Source organism: Oncorhynchus kisutch, linkage group LG1 (genome assembly GCF_002021735.2).
Source record: "Oncorhynchus kisutch isolate 150728-3 linkage group LG1, Okis_V2, whole genome shotgun sequence".
Taxonomy (NCBI): Eukaryota; Metazoa; Chordata; class Actinopteri; order Salmoniformes; family Salmonidae; genus Oncorhynchus; species Oncorhynchus kisutch.
Genome location: NC_034174.2, coordinates 30,113,819 through 30,118,506, shown reverse-complemented (window position 1 = coordinate 30,118,506; position 4,688 = coordinate 30,113,819).

Sequence of the window (4,688 nt, the reverse complement as noted above, 5' to 3'; positions counted from 1 at the left end):
AGTTAAGGCTAGAGTTAAGGCGTAGGCTCTCTCTCTCTGTGTAGTGTGTTAAGGCTGTAAGCTCTCTCTCTCTGTAGTGTTAAGGCTGTAAGCTCTCTCTCTCTCTGTAGTGTTAAGACTCCTGATTCTCTGTGTGATTGAGAGTGACCTCTGTCCTTCCCTGCTCTCTGGAATTCCATACATGGTGCGTCTGTGACCCCTTTCTGTGCTCCTTTTCTATTTGCTGCCGGTGGTGCCAGGCAGAACCATAAGGTCAGTGGTTAAGAGTTGTGGAAATGAGGCGATGGAGCGCTAGCAGCCTTTTACAGCATCGCAACAATACACACCATTCAGCACATACACAACAAGAAGGGGGACGATACACACTCATCCACTACACACAAGCACCACACAGCCGAAAATCACTTACTCAGCATGCACACTCTTAGACACAAACAACAAATGTCTAGATACACTCGTTCAACATACACGACACATCATTTAAATATACTACTAAAACTCTGATGCCAACAGGCCCAGAAAAATACTTTTGTCTAAAAGTTCCCTAAAAATCTTTCTCTGAAGTCAAAAGTTTTAATCCAACCCTTCACCTCCACCCCCTCTACCTGCCTCTTTGTCTACCAGGGGAAGGCCTGTCTCTAGGCTGTCAGGAGTGACAGTAGCTGGCTGTCTGGCTGCTTGATCAAGGCCCTGTTCTTGGTGTGTTACGGAGAAACTCTCCTCTCCGCAGACCAACCGTGTCACAGCTACAGGACATTTGACAGCCACACAGACCAGGGCCAGGCTTGTACTCTCTCTCTCTATATATATATATAATTTTCTCTCACTCGTTCCTGATTTTATTCTCCTTCATCACGCAGGTACAGTAGAGGCTGACAGACTACAGACGAGAAAGGTTCTCCTCATGACTCTATCTCTCCTCCCATTTCTCTATATTTTCTCTTTCTCTCTTTCTTTGCCATCTCTCTCTTCCTCGTTCTCTTAAATCCTTCTGCCCCCCCCTTTCTCTCTTCAAAAGTAAAGGAAGGGCTTAAGCAAGTAAACCAACACCTCACAACACATAATATTTTTTAGAATCTCTCCTCTCAACCCCTCCCCTTCGCTCCCTCCCATCCACCTATTCACCCCTGCTGACATTACCTCCCTCTGCTCTTCCCCCTCTCATCTATACCCATCTAAGGAACTGCTTTTCTGTTATGGGATTAATGTTAGTGGAGCTAGTTGAGCGAGAGATGACGAGAGAGAAGGGGTAGAGGAATCCTAAAATAAGTGTCATGTGAGTGGACAGGCAGTGATTAAGGATTTAAGTGTTCATCCTGTGGCTGACAGCGAACCAGCTATTATCTAGCAGGAATCAAACAGCTCTCAAAGCCCTCTGAGACTCTCTCCATCTCTCTCCGTCTCTCTCTCCCTCCATCTCTCTCCGTCTCTCTCTCCCTCCGTCTCTCTCTCCATCTCTCTCCGTCTCTCTCTCCCTCCATCTCTCTCTCCGTCTCTCCCTCCGTCTCTCTCCATCTCTCGCTCCGTCTCTCTCTGTCTCTCTCTCCATCTCTCCCTCTGTCTCTCTCTCCCTCCGTCTCTCTCTCCATCTCGCCCTCTGTCTCTCTCTCCCTCTGTCTCTCTCTCCGTCTCTCCCTCTGTCTCTCTCCATCTCTCGCTCCGTCTCTCTCCGTCTCTCTCTCCATCTCTCTCTCTGTCTCTCTCTCCCTCCGTCTCTCTCTCCGTCTCTCCCTCCGTCTTTCTCCATCTCTCTCTGTCTCTCTCTCCATCTCTCCCTCTGTCTCTCCCTCCGTCTCTCTCCATCTCTCTCTCCGTCTCTCTCCGTCTCTCTCTCCATCTCTCTCTCTGTCTCTGTCTCTCTCTCCCTCCGTCTCTCTCTCCGTCTCTCCCTCCATCTTTCTTCCATCTCTCTCAGTCTCTCTCTCCATCTCTCCCTCCGTCTATCTCCATCTCGCCCTCTGTCTCTCTCTCCCTCCGTCTCTCTCTCCATCTCTCCCTCCGTCTCTCTCCGTCTCTCTCTCCGTCTCTCTCTCCATCTCTCTCCCTCGTCTCTCTCTCCGTCTCTCCCTCCATCTCTCTCTGTCTCTCCCCTGTCTCTCTCCATCTCTCCCTCCGTTTCTCTCCATCTCTCCCTCTGTCTCTCTCCGTCTCTCCCTCTGTCTCTCTCCGTCTCTCCCTCTGTCTCTCTCCATCTCTCCCTCCGTCTCTCTCCGTCTCTCCCTCCGTCTCTCTCCCCATCTCTCTCTCCGTCTCTCCCTCCGTCTCTCTCCGTCTCTCCCTCTGTCTCTCTCCATCTCTCCCTCCATCTCTCTCTCCAACTCTGCCTCCATCTCTCTCTCCGTCTCTCTCCCCATCTCTCTCTGTCTCTCTCCCCATCTCTCTCTGTCTCTCTCCGTCTCTCTCTTCATTTCTCCCTCTGTCTCTCTCTCCGTCTCTCTCCCCATCTCTCTCCGTCTCTCTCTCCGTCTCTCCCTCCGTCTCTCTCCATCTCTCCCTCCGTCTCTCTCCGTCTCTCCCTCTGTCTCGCTCCGTCTCTCCCTCCATCTCTCTCCGTCTCTCCCTCTGTCTCTCTCCGTCTCTCCCTCTGTCTCTCTCCGTCTCTCCCTCTGTCTCTCTCCATCTCTCCCTCCGTCTCTCTCCGTCTCTCCCTCCGTCTCTCTCCATCTCTCGCTCCGTCTCTCTCTGTCTCTCTCTCCATCTCTCCCTCTGTCTCTCTCTCCCTCCGTCTCTCTCTCCATCTCGCCCTCTGTCTCTCTCTCCCTCTGTCTCTCTCTCCGTCTCTCCCTCTGTCTCTCTCCATCTCTCGCTCCGTCTCTCTCCGTCTCTCTCTCCATCTCTCTCTCTGTCTCTCTCTCCCTCCGTCTCTCTCTCCGTCTCTCCCTCCGTCTTTCTCCATCTCTCTCTGTCTCTCTCTCCATCTCTCCCTCTGTCTCTCCCTCCGTCTCTCTCCATCTCTCTCTCCGTCTCTCTCCGTCTCTCTCTCCATCTCTCTCTCTGTCTCTGTCTCTCTCTCCCTCCGTCTCTCTCTCCGTCTCTCCCTCCATCTTTCTCCATCTCTCTCAGTCTCTCTCTCCATCTCTCCCTCCGTCTATCTCCATCTCGCCCTCTGTCTCTCTCTCCCTCCGTCTCTCTCTCCATCTCTCCCTCCGTCTCTCTCCGTCTCTCTCTCCATCTCTCTCTCTGTCTCTCTCTCCCTCCGTCTCTCTCTCCGTCTCTCCCTCCATCTCTCTCTGTCTCTCCCCCTGTCTCTCTCCATCTCTCCCTCCGTCTCTCTCCATCTCTCCCTCTGTCTCTCTCCGTCTCTCCCTCTGTCTCTCTCCGTCTCTCCCTCTGTCTCTCTCCATCTCTCCCTCCGTCTCTCTCCGTCTCTCCCTCCGTCTCTCTCCCCATCTCTCTCTCCGTCTCTCCCTCCGTCTCTCTCCGTCTCTCCCTCTGTCTCTCTCCATCTCTCCCTCCATCTCTCTCTCCAACTCTGCCTCCATCTCTCTCTCTGTCTCTCTCCCCATCTCTCTCTGTCTCTCTCCCCATCTCTCTCTGTCTCTCTCCGTCTCTCTCTTCATTTCTCCCTCTGTCTCTCTATCCGTCTCTCTCTCCATCTCTCCCTCTGTCTCTCTCTCCCTCCGTCTCTCTCTCCATCTCGCCCTCTGTCTCTCTCTCCCTCTGTCTCTCTCTCCGTCTCTCCCTCTGTCTCTCTCCATCTCTCGCTCCGTCTCTCTCCGTCTCTCTCTCCATCTCTCTCTCTGTCTCTCTCTCCCTCCGTCTCTCTCTCCGTCTCTCCCTCCGTCTTTCTCCATCTCTCTCCATCTCTCCCTCTGTCTCTCCCTCCGTCTCTCTCCATCTCTCTCTCCGTCTCTCTCCGTCTCTCTCTCCATCTCTCTCTCTGTCTCTGTCTCTCTCTCCCTCCGTCTCTCTCTCCGTCTCTCCCTCCATCTTTCTCCATCTCTCTCAGTCTCTCTCTCCATCTCTCCCTCCGTCTATCTCCATCTCGCCCTCTGTCTCTCTCTCCCTCCGTCTCTCTCTCCATCTCTCCCTCCGTCTCTCTCCGTCTCTCTCTCCATCTCTCTCTCTATCTCTCTCTCCCTCCGTCTCTCTCTCCGTCTCTCCCTCCATCTCTCTCTGTCTCTCCCCCTGTCTCTCTCCATCTCTCCCTCCATTTCTCTCCATCTCTCCCTCTGTCTCTCTCCGTCTCTCCCTCTGTCTCTCTCCGTCTCTCCCTCTGTCTCTCTCCATCTCTCCCTCCGTCTCTCTCCGTCTCTCCCTCCGTCTCTCTCCCCATCTCTCTCTCCGTCTCTCCCTCCGTCTCTCTCCGTCTCTCCCTCTGTCTCTCTCCATCTCTCCCTCCATCTCTCTCTCCAACTCTGCCTCCATCTCTCTCTCCGTCTCTCTCCCCATCTCTCTCTGTCTCTCTCCCCATCTCTCTCTGTCTCTCTCCGTCTCTCTCTTCATTTCTCCCTCTGTCTCTCTCTCCGTCTCTCTCCCCATCTCTCTCCGTCTCTCTCTCCGTCTCTCCCTCCGTCTCTCTCCATCTCTCCCTCCGTCTCTCTCCGTCTCTCCCTCTGTCTCGCTCCGTCTCTCCCTCCATCTCTCTCCGTCTCTCCCTCTGTCTCTCTCCGTCTCTCCCTCTGTCTCTCTCCGTCTCTCCCTCTGTCTCTCTCCATCTCTCCCTCCGTCTCTCTCCGTCTCTCCCT